At 38.1% G+C, this 20669-nt stretch overlaps 1 pseudogene across 1 annotated transcript; it reads left to right on the top strand.

Annotated features, from left to right (window-relative positions):
• Positions 1–1381: 1381 nt before the first annotated feature.
• LOC306659590 (STAGA complex 65 subunit gamma-like) lies at positions 1382–3122 on the top strand (annotated as a pseudogene). The gene has a single exon. The product of its transcript is annotated as an STAGA complex 65 subunit gamma-like (transcript).
• Positions 3123–20669: the final 17547 nt, after the last annotated feature.

The raw sequence follows: 20669 nt of genomic DNA, 5'->3' as shown, positions 1-20669 counted from the left end.
CACAGAGTAAGGAATAGGGAGACATGTGCAGTGAAGTTCCCCAGAAGGAAGTATTAGGGAGAGGGTACAATGGCAGTTAACACTTTTGTTGAGCTATGAATGCTATAGAAAGGTCAAGGACAGGGAAGTCAGAGGGAAAGGTCAGGGTGAAGAGGCGGAGGTGATGAGGAGAGAAGCCATGCTCCTAAGAATCTTATCTAAAAGGGAGAAGACTTACTTATTTCACAGAGGAAAAGAAGAGTCCTGGAAGCGATGACTTTTGCCTGGTTGTGGTTTTGCCTGGTTGTGTTCAATGCCTGCTTCTACTCTTCCGGTGGAGTCTTCTGAAAGTTGGACCACGCCTGCGCCCAATTGTTCTCCTCAACATAATCACACCTCTGGCACTCACCAGCATCCTCCTACAGCATACCCCCACAGTACCCAGAAAAGTGCTGGACCATTTTACAACCCTGAACCACCTATTGGTGTTGTCTTGTGACAGATATGATTTTTATGTTCAAAGTATACTTGTTGCCTGCCTCCTTCACTTTAGGTGTTGCTATATGTACACTACAACCTAAGAACATCTTTTTATATAATTTAAACATTCTAGTAAACATCTGAGCTCTTAGGACATTTGTTGGAGTTTGCATTGTTACTTAAAATTCATAGTACATAGCCTTTTTATGTGCATTTTCCACAAAATATAATACTATGAGATTTTTAGTACTGTATTCTAAAATATTCTGAAGTCTCAGCTTATATAATCTATATTCATAAATAATGAATTCTCAACATAGAGAGCTTAAAATAACAAATATAGTTTCAGGACACTATTCTCAATGCATTACATATTTGACTCATTATATCTCTGAAGATGTCTCTGAAGTGATACTATTATCATCCCTATATTACAAACGGAGTAGTAACTGAGGTCAGAAGGCCTTCAGCTTGCTCGAGGTCATATCAGTGTTAAAAGAGAGAGAGCTGAAATTTGATCCATGTAATCTGCCTTCAGAGTCCACTCTCTGAACCATGATGATGCTGACTCTAAACTTAAAAGGCAGTGTGTCTTGTAGAAGGTATATGAACACAGATAACTTTAGGAGGACCTGAATGTTCATATTACAAAAGTTTTGTTTTAGCCATGCACTGTGGCACATGCCTGTAATCCCAGCGGCTCTGGAGACTAAGGCAGGAGGATCACGAGTTCAAAGCCAGCCTCAGCAATGGTGAGGCACTAAGCAACTCAGTGAGACCGTCTCTAAATAAAATACAAAAAAGGACTGGGAATGTGGCTCAGTGTTTAAGTCCCCCTGAGTTCAATCCCTGGTACCAAAATAATAATAATAATAATAATAATAATAATAATAATAATAATAATAATAGTTTTGTTTCGGACCGTGAGCGAGGAGCTCCCCCAGAGGAACTTGGGCATTCCTTAGGATGGAACAGAAAGATTGCACTATTGGCCTTCATCTCCTCACATAATGCAGGACATTCAGTAAATGTTTGTTTAAACTTGAAGAGACATATGGGCAATGAATCTGGAAAGGGAGAACATCTTTGGTCCTACAGTTTTGCTAACACTGACATTTATTGAAGTGTTCTTAACTTGCTTTTTATGTAAATAATTGGCTAGACTTCATATTTTTCACTCTAGAATCCTATAACCTACAGTTCCCAGAGAGTTAAACCTTATTTTTAGGATAGCTTCTACATTAAAACTGAAAGTTCTTCCCTTCTTATTCCAAAATGTTGAGATATTGGGGAGAGATACCAATGTTCTCAAGCCAGACGAACAGAAGTTCCTTTGATCTGCTCCCATGGGAATTCTGTTTGGTAGAAGTGCATGACCCACCTCTGCACCAACCCTCAGCCAACAAGCCCAAGCCCCCCACTATGTTGGACATCCCCTCAGAGTCGTGCAGCCTCACCATCCATACCATTCAGTTGATCCAGCACAACCGACGTCTTCGCAACCTTATTGCTGCTGCTCAAGTCCAGAATCAACAGCAGACAGAAGGTGTAAAGACTGAGGAGAATGAGCCTCTCCCCTCCTGCCCTGGGTCACCTCCTTGATCTGATGATCTCCTACCTTTAGATTTTAAGAATCCCAATGCACCATTCCAGATCCGGCACAGGGACCCAGAGAGTGACTTTTATGGTGGGAAAGGGGAACCTGTGACTGAACTCAGCTGGCACTCCTGTGGGCAGCTCCTCTACTAGGCAGTGGCTACAATCCTGGCTCATGCAGGCTTTGAATGTGCTAATGAAAGTGTCCTGGAGACGCTAACTGAGGTGGCACATAAGTATTGCCTTAAGTTCACCAACCTCACCACCGGGAAGCCGGGCTGGGACATACTCCTTTTCCTGATGTTATGGAGCAGGTATTCCATGAAGTGGGTGTTGGCAGTGTGCTCTTCTCCAGAAGTTCTGGCAGCACCGCATCAAGGACTATCACAGTGACGTGCTACAGATTAGTAAGCAACTCTCTGAAGAGTATGAAAGGATTGTCAATCCTGAGAAGGCCACAGAGGACACTAAACCGGTGAAGATCAAAGAGGAATCTGTGAGTGACATCACCTTTCCTGTCAGTGAGGAACTGGAGGCTGACCTTGCTTCTGGAGACCATTCCTGCCCATGGGAGTCCTCGGGGCTCAGAGCGAGCGCTTCCCATCTAATCCTGGAAGCAGAAGCTTCACCACAGGCTTCAAGTGCAGAGGTAAATGCCTCTCCTCTTTGGAACCTGGTTCATGTGAAAACGGAGCTGCAAGAGAGTGAAGAAAGCAATGTCCCTGGGCATGGTGTGTACTGGGTAGTGATGTCTTCCAGGAGCCCGTGTCAGGCCGTGAGTGAAGCCGGGATCCCTCAGACCCTGATGACTCAGACAGCAGCTATGGCTCCTGCTCCAGCGACAGCCTCATGGGGTCCTCCCTGTCCTCAACCAGCACTGCAAGAAGAGGATGAGGAAAATATAAAAGCAAAAGAGGGACATTTTCAGTCCAGTCCTACAACACCCAACAGAAAACCTTGATGATCTATTTGAATTTGTTTCTATAAACAGTGATTATTGATTCTTATTCTTAAATACAGTGGGGTTTCCTAATTTCAGAGAAACAGGATTTCACCAAACAAGATTTCATTTTATTTTTGGTACCACATTTTGTAGTTTTTCCTCAACCAACAAAGCCACCATTTTTTAAAATTGTAAAACAAATGGGATTACATGTTGTTTCTTTGGTTGTACATGAAGTAAAGGTGTTACCATTTGTGTAATCATACATTTTACATAGGTAATGGTGTTTGATTCATTCTGTTATTTTTTTCTTTCCCCCCAACCCCTCCACACCCATCTTTTTCCTCTATACAGTTCCTCCTTCCTCCATTCTTGCCCCCCTCCACCCCCCATTATGTGTCATCATACGCTTATCAGCGAGATCATTCGTCCTTTGGTTTTTTGAGATTGGCTTATCTCACTTAGCATGATATTCTCCAATTTCATCCATTTGCCTGCAAATGCCATAATTTTATCATTCTTTATGGCTGAGTAATATTCCATTGTATATATATGCCACAGTTTCTTTATCCATTCATCAATTGAAGGACATCTAGGTTGGTTCCACAATCTGGCTATGGTGAATTGAGTAGCTATGAACATTGATGTGGCTGCATCTCTGTAGTATGCTGATTTTAAGTCCTTTGGGTATAGGCCAAGGAGTGGAAGAGATGGATCAAATGGTGGTTCCATTCCAAGCTTTCTGAGGAATCTCCACACTGCTTTCCAGAGTGGCTGCACTAATTTGCAGCCCCACCAGCAATGTATGAGTGTACCTTTTTCCCCACATCCTCTCCAACACCTCTTGTTGCTTGTATTCTTGATGATCACCATTCTAATTGGGGTGAGATGGAATCTTAGGGTAGTTTTGATTTGCATTTCTCTTATTACTAGAGATGTTGAACATTTTTCATATATCTGTTGATTGCTTGTAGATTTTCTTCTGTGAAGTGTCTGTTCATTTCCTTAGCCCATTCGTTGATTGGATTATTTGTATTCTTAGTGTAGAGTTTTTTGAGTTCTTTATATATTCTGGAGATTAGCGCTATATCTGAAGTATGAGTGGCAAAGATTTTCTCCCACTCTGTAGGCTCTCTCTTCACCATTTGCTGATAGTTTCCTTCGCTGAAAGAAAGCTTTTTAGTTTGAATCTATCCCAGTTATTGATTCTTGCTTTTATGTCTTGTGCTATGGGAGTCCTGTTAAGGAAGTCTGATCCTAGGCTACATGTTGAAGATTTGGACCTACTTTTTCTTCTATAAGATGAAGGGTCTCTGGTCTGATTTCAAGGTCCTGATCCATTTTGAGTTGAGTTTTGTGCAGGGTGAAAGATAGGGGTTTAGTTTCATTTCTGCTGCGTTATGGTTTTCCAGTTTTTCCCAGCATCATTTGTTAAAAAGGCTATCTTTTCTCCATTGCATATTTTTGGCACCTTTGTCTAGTATGAGAAAACTGTATTTTTTAGGGTTTGGTCTGTGTCCTCTATTCTGTACCATTGATCTACCTATCTATTTTGGTACCAATACCATGCCATCTTTGTTACTATTGCTTTGTAATAGAGTTGAAGTTCTGGTATTGTGATACCCCCTGCTTCACTCTTCTGCTAGGATTGCTTTAGCTATTCTGGGTTCTTATTCTTCCAGATGAATTTCATGATTGCTGCTCTATTTCTGTAAGGTACGTCATTGGGATTTTAATTGGAACTTGCATGAATCTGTATGGCACTTTTGGTAGTATGGCATTTTGACAATACTCTCCCTGACTTTTTGTCTTTACTGTGTAACTGTTTCTTAGCTTCTCTGCAGCCATTTCTCTTGCACAGTTGAGAAGACTCATATTACTTTGGACTTACCTTGCACAGAGGAATGAGTACTGAGATGTTTGTTAAACTTCAAAGTTGTACTTGAATAGACTCACAGGAATATATGCCAATATCAGATGTCAGTTTTTCATTTAATTTCATTTATTTTTGGTTCACATTATTGGGAATCCAATACCAATACCTCACAGGAAACTAAACACAAGAGAGCATATCTATCAGTCATCTTTGTAAGGTGTTTTTGCTATCTATAAAGTCTCTTATAAAATCAGGTCTGTGGTAACATAAAAAAAAGTTTTGTTTCATCAGTATAAAACAAGGTTATAAAATGTAATGGAACTTTTAAACATGTATGTAATATAATCAGTAACAAGTAAAAGATACAGAGGTGTATAAAGGAAAAGCTAGTGATCTTCCCACCAGAATTCACTCTACCCAACTCTTCTGAGGTAACCCACATTGATGTCATGGAATGTTTCCTTCTGCAACATCCTTCATGTTTCTGCAAGTGTATATGCCTATATATAGGTTTTCCTTCTTGCTTCTTTTGCTTCTCCTTCCTTTCACAGAATGAGACTGTGCTACACACATGCCCTTGTGGTTTGCTTTCCCCCAACCCCTCCTTTGGGGCTGGGAAGCACATTTCACCTAGGTATTGTAACCAATTTCTTTCTGAAAAGTGGTAATTCCTTCTTCTAGTATCTGGAAAAATGAACCCTGCCCACTTAATGGCCTAACTGAGTGAGAGGACTGAGACCAACATTTGACCATTGCAGAAGGGACACTAACTGCACAGAAGGGACATCACTGTGATACTGTGAAACCTCCTAAAATCGTCCCTTTGATACATTGTTTCCTCTATAATTGTTAATAGGAAATTCCACAAAGCAAAAGCACTTGTGTATTTGCCCTTTGGGACACTGTGCTGCAGTGTGGGTCACACATTCACGAAGCCAGCTCTGTTGGTGGTGCCCAATAGTGGGGTGGAAAAGAAACATTTATTGGCTTGCCATTTTGCCAAACAGTAATATCATTTTTACTGATAACTGATCGTTTTTTGTTGCTTTAAAAAAAATGTTAGTTGTTGATGGACCTTGGTTTTTATTTATTTGTATGTGGTGCTGAGAATTGAATCCAGTGACTCACACGTGCTAGGAGAGTGCTCTACCACTGAGCCACAACCCCACACCTCATTGCTTTTAAAATACTCATTCTACTGACATTTAAAGGACAGGGTGAGATTAGATTCTCAAGTTCAATTTATAGCACACATGACAAAGCAAAGTCTCCTGTAGAGCATTCATCTGCTTTACTGCCAGAGGTTGGAGGGCTATGAACCATCACTCACAGTAAAATATTGGGGGAGACACCATGCCACTGCCTTCTGCAGAGTGGGATCCCAAGATTTCCAGGACAGAGCTGCCACCTTGCGTCCCTTACCCAAGAAAGTTAATGGAGGACACAAATTAGTAGCAGAATTTTTCTCTATCACTTCTGCAGGCTTTTTTTCCTGCTGCTTTCAGAGAATATTTTAAAATTTAATCCCTTTTCCATTTAATTTCTTCCAAACCTTTTTTTCTATCCAAGTACTTAAAAATTTCTGTTTTCCTATGATTAGTTTTTCTTGCCACCAGGACTTTAAAAAGTGTGATAAGTACATGTAACATAAAATTTACCATCGTAACATTTTTTGTTTTTAGAACTAGGGACTGAACACAGGGCACTTTATTACTGAACTATATGCCCAGCCATTTTTGTTTTTTATTTTGAGATAGGTTCTCACTGAGTTGCAGATGCTGGCTTGGAACTTGTGATCTTCCTGCCTCAGTCTCCAGAGTTGCTGGGATTACAGGTGGGTACCACCATACCGGTTACATCTTGACTATGTTTAAGTAGTGTTAATACATTTATATTGCTGTACAACCACCAGCTGCACCATCTTTACAAATGTTCGTCTTGCAGAACTGAAGTTTTGCACCCACAATATAACAACTTCATTTTCCCCTCCTCTCAGTCCTTAGGAGGATTCTACTTCCAGTCTCTGTCTGTCTGATTCTGCCTGGAGTTAGACTATTCTATGTACTTCACGTAAGTGGAATGAATACAATTAAATTCTGTGACTGGCTTATTTAACTTAACATAACAAATTCAAGTGTCATTTATGGTACAGCATGTGACGGGATATCCTTTCTTTTTACATCATACTTGGTTTACCCATTCATCCATTGATGAACGTCTGGGTTGCTTCCACCTCTTGGTTGTTGTGAATAATGCTGCTATGAACACAGGGATACAAATATCTCTTCAAGACCCTGCTTTCAATTCTTTTGTGTATACATCCAGAAGTGGAAGTAATGGGTTTTATGGATATTTAATTTTTAGTTTTGGGGAAAAGTCATATCACTTCCATAACCACCCCACCATTTTCTACTCCCAACAATCTACAGGGTCACAATTTCTCCATATTCTTGCCATCACTTATTTTCTGTTTATTGATGTTAGACATCCTAATGGGTAAAAAGTGATATTTCATTATAGTTTTCTTTTTATTTTCCCTACTGATTAAAGGTGCATGCTTTGTGTTGCTATAGCAGAGTACCTGAGACTGGCTAATTTATAAAGAACACATATTTATTCTCTTAAGTTTGGGATGCTGGGAAGTCCAAAATTAAAGTGCTGGCCTTTGGAGTGGACCTTCCTACTGCATCCTCACATGGCAGAAGAGCAGAAGAGAGCACACCTCTTCCAGAAAGCCATAGGTATAACATTAATCTGTTCATGAGGGTGGACTCCTCATGATCTAAACACTATCTAAAAGACCACATCTTCCAACACTGTTGCATGGAGGTTTATGTTTCCAACACATGATTTCTGGAGACAGAGTCACATCACAGGAAATGTGGAACATCTTTTCATGTCCATATTGGCCCATATACATTCTTGGGAGAAATGTCTACTAAGTCCTTGTCCATTTTTCACTGATTTGTTATTTTTGTGATTTTTGAGTTGTAGGACTATCTAGAATATTTGTGTGTATACATATAATATCTAGAATAAATATTTTATATATAATATAATATATAATAATGCCTTATGTATATTAGCTCCTTATCAGGAATATGACTTGCAAATAGTTTCCCCCATGCTTGGCTGCTTTTTCATTCTCTTGCTTGTATTCTTTGATGTAGTTTTTAATTTGGATGTAGCCCATTTACCTATTTTTTTTCCTTTCATTGCTTATGTTTTGGTGTAATATCCACAATATCATTACCCACATCAAAGTATGAAACTTTCCCTCTTGTTTTCTTCTGAAAATCTTATAATTTTAGATCTTCTGTTCATGTCTTGACTCACTTTTTTGTTGTGATAAAGCAAACATAACATAATATTTATCATTTTCACCGTTTGTAAGTATACAATCAATGGTCATATCACCTTTTCACTTTTGGGATTCCATCCTGGGGAGAATAATCACAGAGTTTTGATGTCTGACATCTAAGCAAAGGCAAAATCAATTATTTATCAAATGTGAAACCATTTATGCCTTTTAGTTTGATAAGGTCATGACACTTCAGATGTGGCAATTCTGCTAATACCGTGGAGAGTTAATACTGAGATCCCTCTTGCTAAGACCTCACGTGTCTTCTCTTTTTCTGTGGTGCTAACCTGAACAAACTCTTGAGATGAAATACCAACTCTCAAGATTCTTTTCTTGATAGGTAACAGTTTTCAGTGTTAAAATCTCATAAAGTTACCTTCTCCCTGTACCCTTAAGAGCAAGTTTCTGTCTAATTTACAGACATTTATTAAATGACATTTTTGTTTAGCAGGCAACACAGATGAATTTATGGAGCCTATTCAGTAAGCTTGATGACCAGTTCTTTGTCCTTTTAGTGCCCTAACCACTACCTTGCATGAAGTTGTCTTTTGAGGCAAAGTAAAAATTTTGCAAGAAGCAGAATCTATTTATCGTCGTAATTGGCATGAGGCAACAGGAATTCCTCCCAATTCATGGCCATCCTAAAGGACGTGGACTACAGGCTCATCCTCTATTCTGTCACTTGTTCATGTAAAGATGGGGAATGTCTCCAACATATTTTAGCTTAAACACTTTCAATTTCATCATTGAGAATCATTTTTAACATTCTTCATGATAATTATAAGTCACTAATTTTGAAAAGCCACTTCTGACAATTAATTAGTAAAGTAATATTGATGGAGATGTGAATGGACAAGGGGTGGTGGTCAAAGATTGTGTGGGAAATAGTTAAAGATCTGCCTAACTGAACTGGTGTTCTAATGGGCTTCTGAAAGAAGGGAACAATTGAGTTGTATCTTGAAGAATGTCTCCAAGTTTTTCTGAAGGAGAAAGTCACAAAATATTAAAAGTCAAGGAGGCAAGAGAGAGAAACTTGCAAGTGGCCAGAGTGTGAGCTGTCTATCTATTGTATTAGAAAGGTAAGTTGGAGTAAGGGTCAAACAGAGCTGTATAAAATCTGTAATGGATTTTGGGCTTTGACCTGAAGGGAAGGGAAGCAGGGAAATGGCAAGATTAGCATGGCATTTTGGAAGTTGGTGAGGGTTTGGTTAGAAAGGGATGGGACTGGAAAGAGGAAGCTATTGTGTGGATATGGAGGGTATGAGGTAAAGGCATGGAAATGGTGATCTTGGGCAAAGTCAGTTGTGTATTTGACTTTTGCCCAGGTGTCCAGCCTCTGGCTCATGCTTGTCTCCTTCTATTGGCAGTGAATTCATCCCTCTTTTTTTCACAGCAGCTAATTAAGCTACTGGTTGACTTAAGCATAGCCCCCTCTTTCTCAGCATTGCCTCTATTGAAAGCATTGCATTTTCAAAAGGAATGCCTTTGAAATGCTAGCATTGCCTTCAGCAGCCTACTGATGAAAGAGCCCAGCAACTACACCCATGCCATAAAAAAGAACCGCAACCTCCCTGCTAAGGAATTGAATGAAGGAAAGCTTGCCACACCATCTCTGAAAGGTTACCAACTCCCGTTCTTCACCTTGTGCATCAGATATGGTAAACAGCGATATGAGGTTAGTTTAAAGAGATTTCTTATAGGAGATAAAATTACTTACCTTTGAAATTTAATAATAATTTCCATTTAATAAGTGATAATGATGTGCCAAGAAATGTATTTAGAGCTGTACAATGTTTTGAATGATCACAATATCTCTGAAAGGTGGATAATATTAATTAGATTTTATAAATGTTTAAAATGAATATTTGGAAGGTTAAGTAATTGCCCAAGATTCCCAGTGTAGGGTCCAGATCTAACTTAGGTTTATAGGATATTAAAATGTACTCAGTTCTTTTTTGCAGTGCTGGGCAAATGCTCTTCAACTGACTTACACTCCCAGTCCCCAAATGCACTCTTTACACAACCTGACAGTGACTTTGTATATAGATATATTGTGTGTGTATTCTATGTAGGTCTGTTTGAGGTGCTAACTCAGTTCTTTCTAATATATTTCAGGTTGTTTCTAAACATCAGATGTTCATTCTTTTACAAAGGAATCATGAGACTTTTTGGGGGTGGGGGTACTGGGAATTGAACTCAGAGGCATTTGACCCCTGCGCCACATCCCCAGTCCTATTTTGTATTTTATTTAGAGACAGGGTCTCACTGAGTTGCTTAGGGCCTCACTAAATTGCTGAAGCTGGCTCCTGCCTCAATCTCCGAGGTGCTGAGTTTACAGGTGGGCACTACCACACTCGGCTCAAGAGACATTTTAATCTTTAAAATTTACTTTATAACATTTTACGAAGCAAAAACTCAAACTAATTAGTTGATACATTAAAGTACTTTGGTAATGTCACCCAAATTAGGTTCTATAAAATTGCATTAACTGGGTGGGGGTGGTGATTTACACTGCTGGCAAAGTAAAAATTGGGACAGTTTTTCTGAAGAGAAGTTTTGCAGTATGTACCAAAATTTAAAAATATTTATACTTTAAAATTTTTTATTTGTTCCTTTTTAGTTATACATGATAGTAGAATGTATTTTGACATATCATAAATACATGGAGTATAACTTCCATTCTTGTGATTGTACAGGATGTGGAGTTACACTGGTTGTGTATTCATACATGAACATAGGAAAGTTATGTAGATTCATTCTATTCTCTTTCCTATTCCCCAAAACTTTATACTTACAAACCTAAACCATATACAAGTATATACAAATGTAGAAGAACATAATGAACTACCATGTGCCTATCACCTAGTTTTAGTAATGATTAATTTGTGAGCAACTTGTTTTACATACCCTAACTGCTTTTTCCTTCATCTGTATTGCATTGATGTAAATCATAGTTACCATTTTCTTTTTCCTAAAAAAAAATTTTATATTTGCTGTTGTTTATTACTTGCATTTATATTTTCATGTTTATATTGAAGCGTAATATACATTCAGAAAATGTGGGACACACAAACTTTCACAAAGTGAACACACTGCTTGACAAATACCTACATTAAGAAACAGAATACTCCATTTCAGTTAAAACTTTAAAAAAAAAACTTAAAAAAAATTTTTTTAGTTGTTGATGGACCTTTATTTATTTATTAAATTTTTTTGTTGTAGATGGACACAATCTCTTTATTTTATTTATTTATTTTTATGTGGGGTGCTGAGGATTGAACCCAGGGCCTCACATGTGCTAGGCAAGCACTCCACCACTGAGTTACAAACCCAGCCCCTGGAGCTTTATTTTTTATTCATTTCTTTTCATGTGGTGCTGAGAATCGAACTCAGTGCTTCACACACGTGAGGCAAGTGCTCTACCACTGAGCCACAATCTCAGCCCCTCAGTTAAAACTTTTAACATAACCTTTATACCATTATTGGACAGAAAATTCAACAATAATTTTTTAATATCATTGAATATCCATTGTTCAAATTTCCAAACGTCTCATAAATGTCATAATTATTTTTTGTAGTTTATTTTCTTGAATCAGGATCTGAATAGGTACACACATTGCAATTAGTTAATGGGTTAATCTTTTTTAATACTTAGATTTCCTCCTGCATTTCTCATTCCCTTTGGAATTTATTTGTTTAAAAAACCAGGACATGCAACTCTGGATTTCTTTAAAAATTGGTACTTGTATCTAGAGGCTTGATAAGATTGAGGTTAGATGTTTTTTATGGCGAGTTAGAACATACGTGCTGCTGTGTTCTTCCACCAGATGTTTAAGTTCAATGTCTAGTACAGTTACTTTTATTAGTGTTTAAAAAATGATGATATTGTAATTCCATAATATTTTCTTCACGTATTAGGTGGTCTATTTCTGCTCACAGATTACTATTTAACTTGCTGCTACTGCCATTTATGTAAAATAGGTAGGGTAAATGATTCTTTCCCTTTTTCAGTTGCTTGGCTTATTAACACAGTGCAAGGGAAACTAAGTGTTTTTGTTTCTAAAATATAGTATTAATTCAGGGATTTAAATATATTTTATGTGTTCTAATTCATTTCTCAACTGTACAACAGTACAGATTTGTTAAATAAATTATGCTAGAACTACACAAAGGAATACTAGTACATAGCCATGGAAAATAGTTAAGCAGACATATTTAGTCATCTGAAAGTTATTCATGATGTTTTTCTTAAAACTAATTTTTAGAATATTAAGTCCATATTTATGTTACCAAGCATAATATAGTAATAAGCTTCCCCTCTATTTTTATTCCCAAGTCACTCAGATTCCTTCACAGAAGTCTGTTATTTTTGTGTACCTTTGTATATTCTTCTGGGGATTTCTAGAACTGATAGTTTAGCTATTATGCGTTGGTGCAGCTCTACAAGGTTGTTATGGTCATTTCCTGAGCTTCCTCCTTCCTCCTTGGGCACTTATCAACTAAAGGGTTAAGGCATAGTTGGCAGGGGGTTGTGCGGGATAGAGGGTCCTGCTTAACCTATAACCAATAACCATTTGACTGGTCTTGTTTTCCTGTACATTTATAAATAGTTAAAAAATAATTCATGGGCTGGGGTGGCTCAGTGGTAAAGTGCTTGCCTAGCATGCATGAGGCCCTGGTTCAATCCTCAGCACAACATAAAAATAAAATAAAGGTATTGTTTTCACCTACAACTAAAACAAAATATTAAAAAATAAATAAAATAAAATATAATACATGATAATTTCTATACTTATATAAGCAAATTTTAAGGGGAGGAAGTATATCTATGTATATGTCTGTAATTAATACTATAAAACATGATTTTTGCAAAATAAAATGTACAAGTAAATATATGAAGAGTATATTCAGGATGAATGTATATCAGGGCATTAAAAGTCATTTTCTCTGATGGTATAATTATAAGTGATTTTTTTCCCTTTCTAATATTTACTGCATATCCAGATTTCTTTTTAATGAGCACATTATTTGTATAGCAAAAAACTAAAATATACCTGCAAACTAGCTTTATTTCAGAAAAAAAATTTTTTTTAAAAAGTAATGTCAACATTTTTCAACAGCTCCATCTGCTGGCGGCTGAATAAAGTTAATTTTAAAATTTTATCAAGTTTTGTTTTTATTCAATAGTATAACCAGAAGATATAAAATTTCTGTGTTAAAACAAAGGATTTAAAAAAAAAACATATCTTTGAAGAAGTTGAATTAAATTAACTGGAACAAAAAGTGATGTAGGGTTGGAATTGTGGCTCATTGGTAGAGTGCTTGCCAAGCAAGTGTGAGGCACTAGGTTTGATCCTCAGCACAACATTAAAAAAAAAAAAAAAAAAAAACCTAAATAACAAAATAAAGGTATTGTGTCCATCTACAACTAGAAATATATTTTTTAAAGTGATACAAACTTGGTTCAATGTTGAGTGGCTTACTGCACTCTGCTCCCCAAATAGATTGCTTGCCTATAGCAGAAGTGTGTAATTAAAAAAATTGTTTTGATGGTTTTGTCCATTGTACAAATAGAAAACTCTTTTGGAACTTTTTTTTTTCTTCTTACAGTACTAGGGGTCAAACCCAGGGCCTCACATAGACTGGACAAACACTTTAATCCTAAACTATATCCTCAGCCATTTGGAGCTCTCTTAAAAAATAAGGTCTATCATAAAGAAATTATATACAATAAATTTGAAGGAGCATCTGCTCCTAAGGTTCCATTTTTTTCTGGCGTTCTCATGAGTCATACAGTATTCTCAAACTCATAGTACTTACGTGACCTTAAATTTAAAGAGTTCAAGTATATTTGTGAGATAGAATGGATTTTTAAAATCACTTTCTGAATTAATTGGGAAATGGTGAGAATCACCAGAAAATTTTCCCTATTTGTGTATTCCTGGACCAATCATTTAGCTTTTTGGATCTTAGTTTCCTTATGTAAAATGAGATAAATGAAAGAGATAGTCATTTTTAAATTCTTGGTACGAAGGATTGAACTCAAGAGAGTTCTATCACTTAGTTATATCCTACCCCTTTTTGTTTTTTATTTTGCGAAAGGGTCTTAATAAGTTGCCAAGGCTGGCCTCACACTTGAGATCCTTCTGCCTCAGCCTCCTGAGTCACCAAGATTACAGGTGTGTGCCACTATGCTTGGCAACAAGTCTGTTCTTTGTAAATTCATGTCACTTCTTCCATTATAGTGGGGGGCTTCCCTTTTAATAAAATCAAACTGGGTGTAATTTCTTATATAACATGCACCTAATAGTCTTTAGTGACTTCATAGTGCCATTTAAACTCTATTATCAGTTTGCTTACATATATTGTAGCTTTAGAGATAATTAGGAAATGGTATCAGAAAGATGCATGAAAAGGTTCCAAATTTTAGGATCAGTAGAGCTTAGAAATGACTAACTCTTGCCACAGGTAGTGGAGCATGCCTGTTATCGTGGGACTGGCGACTTAGGATGTTGAAGCAGGAGGATTGCAATTTTGAGGCCAGCCTGGGCAACTTAGATGACCCTGTCTCAAATTTTTAAGTCTTTTTTAAAAAGAGCTGGGATGTAGGTCAGTGGTAGAGCATTGCCCAGCACATGAGAACCCCAGGGTTCAATCCCCAGTAACACCTGCCCCCACATGTATCACTATAAATGTGCTTCTGGTAGTAAGTTTAACTGCTTGTCAATAATTATGGTTAGTTCTAGTGACTAATACTATTGCTTAAATTAATTTTCATTAAAAATTTTTTTTTAGTTGTGGATGGACATGATACCTTTATTTTATTTATTTATTTTTATGTCTTGCTGAGGATGGAACCCAGTACCTCACATATGCCAGGCAAACTCTACCACTGAGCCACAACTCCAGTCCTTCATTTGTTTTCTTACATATAAGAACTGATATCATACTTGATATAAATATGAAACTTAGAGGAAATCTTTGTTCTATATCAAAATAAAAATGTGAACATAAAATATCTATATCCATAGGCATTTATCTCCTATATAAAATAGTACATATGTACATATACTATACACACAATATGCATTTATGCATATATATTTAAATGCAAGCACCTTAACTGGTATTAGCATAATTGTTAACAAACTTCAACAGTTGCAAAGAATACATGATGAAATAGTTGGTTATTTATTTTAAATTGTTAAATTTATAATAAATAAATTTTGACTGGGGATTCCAGAGTCTACTACTTAGCTGTCCAATAGAAAGCCATGAACCACATGTGTTTTCTATGCACTTGAAATATTGACTAGTGTAAATTGAGATGTACTGTATGTGTGAAATTCACAATATGAACAAAAGAAGAAAATGACTCATTAATAAATTTTTATGTTGATTGCATGTGGAAATGAAAATATTTTGGATATACAATGTTACATAAAAATGTTAAAATTGCTGAGCAAGGTGGCATGTGCCTGTAATCCCAGTGACTTTGGAGGCTGAAGTGGAGGACCACAGGTTTGAGACCAATCTCAGCATGTTAGTGAGGCCCTAAGATGGGGAATGTAGCTCAGTGGTAAAATACCTGAGGGTTCAATCCCCAGTACCCTCCATCCAAATTAAAATTAATTTCACTTTACTTCTTAAAATGAAAAGATTTAAATTACATACATATTTCACACTCTTTTTGTTGGCAGGGTGGCTTTTCAGTGTAAGCAAATCCAATTTCCTTCCATTGACCAAGTGTAGGCCAATAGATTGTACGCTGGACTGCACACAGTGCTGAATGCTGACTCTGGATGAATGAATGGTTATTGCTTTAGTTATTATGTCTGGTGCATTCAGGATTTCTCAGAGCTGCTCAGTCTCAATTACAGTGGTGGCCTATGCTATAAACAACTTCAAGGGAACCAAGAAGACTCTATCGAGTCTGCATATCTACCTAAATGATACTTGGTAACACACACTTCCACAAAGAACCCAAAGGAATCTTCAGGAAAAAAAAAAAAAAAAAAAAACAGTTCAAGAATTTCAACCTAATATCTGCATGAAAAATCAGGAGTAGCATTGATTAGTGGATAGGTAGGAAGATGATCCAGAACTTTTAAAGGAACTAAACATACTTAAGATGAGACTTATAGGACAATGTGCAAGATGAAAGGCAGAAAGAAACTGCGTTGGCTTATGTTTACCAATGCAGCATTGAGCTATGTCATAAAGTACACAAAATTCATCTCTAAGTCCCCTCCCCTGATACTCCTTTGTGGCATCCTTCCCTTTCCAACTCTCCCTACTGTTTGGACTTTTCTCCGCCCTTTCTCTTTTCTGTCTTTCTCCACAGAAAGAAAAATAATCTGTCAATGTAAGTAAGGTGTGTGGAAATGTGGGCTGACAGGCATATGCAGTTTACAGAAATTTCCAGATGGTTTTTGTATTCTACTTCACTCCAGTGGAAAATCACTACCATGGTACTAAAGATGAATGGGGCATCCTTTTAGGAATATAAGCATAACACTTACATGAGGAATCAGGAATAAGAGGGTAATAAGATAGGCACAGTGCCTTATACAGGAGATTAATCACAGAGGGAGAAATTCTAGGCACCAGATGCTGAATTTGGGAGAGGGTGGAAGAGCCATGCTATCGTTCAGTGGTAGTGATGTTACGATCGGAAGGAGGACCAACTTCAGAGGCTTAGGGAAGATGATAACGGTGCTTTACCTGATTGCCTAATGTCTAAACTACTGTAGAGTTAGTTCCTATTGGGTTTGGTCCTGCTAATGGATATTAAGTGTTATCTTTTGCAGGTCATACAACCACATTCTAGCATGTTTTTGGAAGAGTCAATGCCTTAACCTAAGGAATTAGTCTAGCAAGAATTTCAGCCCTATTACAAACTGGCAGTTTTCATATTTTTGACCCAAGTGGCCTTTGAATTGCATTGACTAGGTAATAGTGTTTGTCTCATTTACTAATGAGTTGTCTAGCATGTTACGTCTGATAGATGTTTTACTATAGTTTGCAAACCATGCCCTAGTGTAGCTGGCTGGGTTCAAAATGCAGTAGGAGCAACAGAGGTATATTTAGGGCTTTTCATATTAACTATGTGCATTCCTGATGTCTTCCAACATCCCAACCTCTTACCCTTAACTTTAGCCCCTACCAAAAAAATGTCTAGACAGTCAAAGTATGAGTTGTATAATAGGCAGAATAATGCCCACCCCCGCCCAAAGATATCCATGTCCTAATCAGCAGAACTTTTGAATTCATGTTACCTTACGTGGTAAAGGGAGAGTAAGGTTGCAGATTGAATTAAGTATGCTAATCAGCTGATACTAATCAGCTGATCTTAAATTAGGGCGATTATCCTGGATTATCTGGGGGGCGTGTAATCACAAGGGTCTTAAAAGCGGATGACAGGGACAGAAGAAAGTCAGAGAAAGAGATGTGATAATGGAAGTGGGGTCAGAGAGATGCTATGGTCTTGACTTTGAATCAAGGAGTGTGGTGAGCCTTTAGAAGATGGAAAAGGAATCTAGAAATTCTTCTCTAGAGCCTCCAGAAAGGACAACAGCTCTGCTGACATCTTGATTTTAACCCAGTGAGAAGCATGTCAAACGCCTAAGCTACAGAACAATGAGGCAGTGCCTTGTTATTGCTTTAAGCTACCAAGTTTATGATAACTTGTTATAGAAGCAATAGAAAACTAGTACAGATGGGAACTGGATGTGAGGTTTTCATGATCAAAGATCACAACTCTAGCAGCTGTGCACGGTGATGCACACCTGTAATCCCAGTGGCTCAGGAGGCTGAGGCAGGAGGATCGCATGTTTAAAGCAAGCCTCAGCAAAAGCGAGGCGTTATGCAACCCAGTGAGACCCTGTCTCTGAATAAAAGACAAAATAGGGCTGGGGATGTGACTCAGTGGTCGAGTGCCCCTGGGTTCAATCCCTACTATTATGGGTCACCCAAAAGAGACAATTCTAGTGATGTTTGTGTAATACCAGCATTTTTACAGCATTCCCACATAATCTTTCTCAGGACAGAAAGCATTCACAACTGAGGTTTGCTTGTTTGATTTTTGGTACTGTGCATTGAACCCAGTAGCACTTAACCACTGAGTTCCACTCCCAGACCTTTTTTGTATTTTATTTAGACAGGGTCTCACTGAGTTGCTTAGGGCCTGGCTAAATTGCTGAGACTGGCTTTGAATTCACCATCCTCTGGCTCAGTGAGCTGCTGGGATTATAGACGTATGCCTTGAATATTTCATCTTCTCAATTGTTCTTAATGACAAGACATTCAATTATGTTTATTCTGGTGAATTTCAACTTATTTTTTAAATCCTCAAATATAGAAGGATATTTTTATTTTAATATCAATTTCAGACTTCAGTTTTCTTGAAAAAATTATAGCTTTAAGTGAAGGTTTATATTTTTAATTTCTGCAAGTCCACTTGCTATTGTATAAAAGTATACCTTTCAAGAGGAACAATGCTTCTTTGAACCTGCAGAGATTTTTCTCTCTCTGTCCTAAAGATAATTGCCCCATTGAACCGTACCGTGCTGCTCTTTTGAAGCCTGTCTCCTTTCTACGAATTGTTTTCAATGTTCAGTCTTGTAGTGTTGCCAGCCTGAAGTGGGCATTATGGGTCCATTTATTGAAACTTATGACATACCATTTTATAATAGAGGGTTACTGGTGAAACTGGCAAAACTATTCACCAAGATGACACGATACTTTTAGCCATTTCAGAACTCACTGCCACACATAAATTAGAGAGTCCTAAAATGGCTAAAGGTATTTAAGAATGACATTCCTAAACAATTTACACATTAAACAAAAATATTTACTGTGTGCCTTCTATGTGCCAAGGGTACAGATAAAGGCAGTGAACAGCGCAGTCAAAAGTTCCTGGCTCTCATTCTGCTGTTCTTCTGAAACTTTCTTGCTCCCTATCTTTGGAGGTTTGAGAATTGAAGAAGGGAAGAAAGGTAACGAAACAAAAATAATCAGAGCCAGAGAATTTTTTTTTTTTTTTTTTTAAGATCTAGACTCCCTACTTTCTCCTTCCAAGAAATACATTGATGGAATGTATGTAAAGAAGGAATGATGTAAAGAAGGAAAGTTCCTGAGATAATTTTAAAAAGGGGGGCAGAAAGCAAATATTAGAAAGCTTAAAGAATAGGGGATGGGGGTTGTGTCTCAGTGATAGAGCACTTGTCCAGCACATGTGAGGCCCTGGGTTCGATCCTCAGCACCACATAAAAATAATAAAATAATAAAGGTATTGTGTCCATTTACCACTAACTAAATAAATACACGTATAATAGATGAATCTTATAGTATTTGTTGGCAAAATCTCAAATGATGGAACAGTTAGCAGGTCTTGTAAGTACTGGAGGAGACTGAAGCAGAATTGCGTAGGGGACTTGAGCTAGAAATGAATAGTGTAAGTGCTCTGGCCTGATGGAATTTTGTGACACTTCTTTCCTACTACAATAATATCTATTTATGTATCCATATTACCTATCTTTTCTTTCAAATGATATCTTGCTGTGATCAATTAATTCACTTTTTGTTTGTTCATTGTTAAAACAAATTCTCTCTGGAATAGTTCTAGTATCCAAATACTTCACATCAGGGAGCACTTACAGAAGGGATGGTATCAATGGAGGTAAGGGAAAGCAGTTCACTTTTCAGTTCTGGAAGAGGACTGGCTAGGGAGAAAAACTTGTCCCACGGTAGGTGATCAGCTGTGAGAATCGACACCTCCAGGAGGTTAAGGGGGAAAAACCCCCCACCTCCCGGAGAGCATCCCTCTGGTCTTCAGATTACTTCTCCCTCAACTAAGGACAATTCGAAGGAATGGAATGCTTTGTTACAGGTTGAATTACTGTGCCCCTCCCTTCTGCCGTTTACTAGACAATTCTCCCATTCGGAAACCGGAGGGATTTAGTAAAAATGCAACACGTACGGTGTGGAAAAAAGTGTATGCATTCGGAGATCACTAGGTCAGAACTACCTAGTAAGACGCAAAGTTAATAATACCAATTTTATTTACAAGCACAACGTCAGTGATGGATGTCAGTGCTTTAACAACGGCCAACCTTTATTCAGCAAGTTACATATACATATCAATCTAGCTAGTTTTCGGCAGAAGCTTAGAGCGCGACAGAAGCAGAGAACACATTTACCGTTGTCCATCTCACTGCCGCCACCGTGACGGCCGCGGCGCGCCCAGGGCGCTGCGCGCGCGCGCGGAAGGGGCGGGGCGGAGGAGGGGCGCGCGCGCCCGGTGGGCGGGGCGGAGCCCGGAGGCGGGCTTACTCGCTCTGGGTTCATACGGTCGGCAGGGGGCGCTGCGCACCCACGCCGCGCTCTGCCTGCCCCCGGGTGCTGTCCGCCGCGGTTCGATTGGAGCAGCCGCC

Source organism: Sciurus vulgaris, assembly GCF_902686455.1.
Source record: "Sciurus vulgaris genome assembly, chromosome: 4".
Lineage (NCBI taxonomy): Eukaryota > Metazoa > Chordata > Mammalia > Rodentia > Sciuridae > Sciurus > Sciurus vulgaris.
Note: the sequence above shows the minus strand (reverse complement) of the source record. Positions and strands in the feature narration are given on the sequence as shown.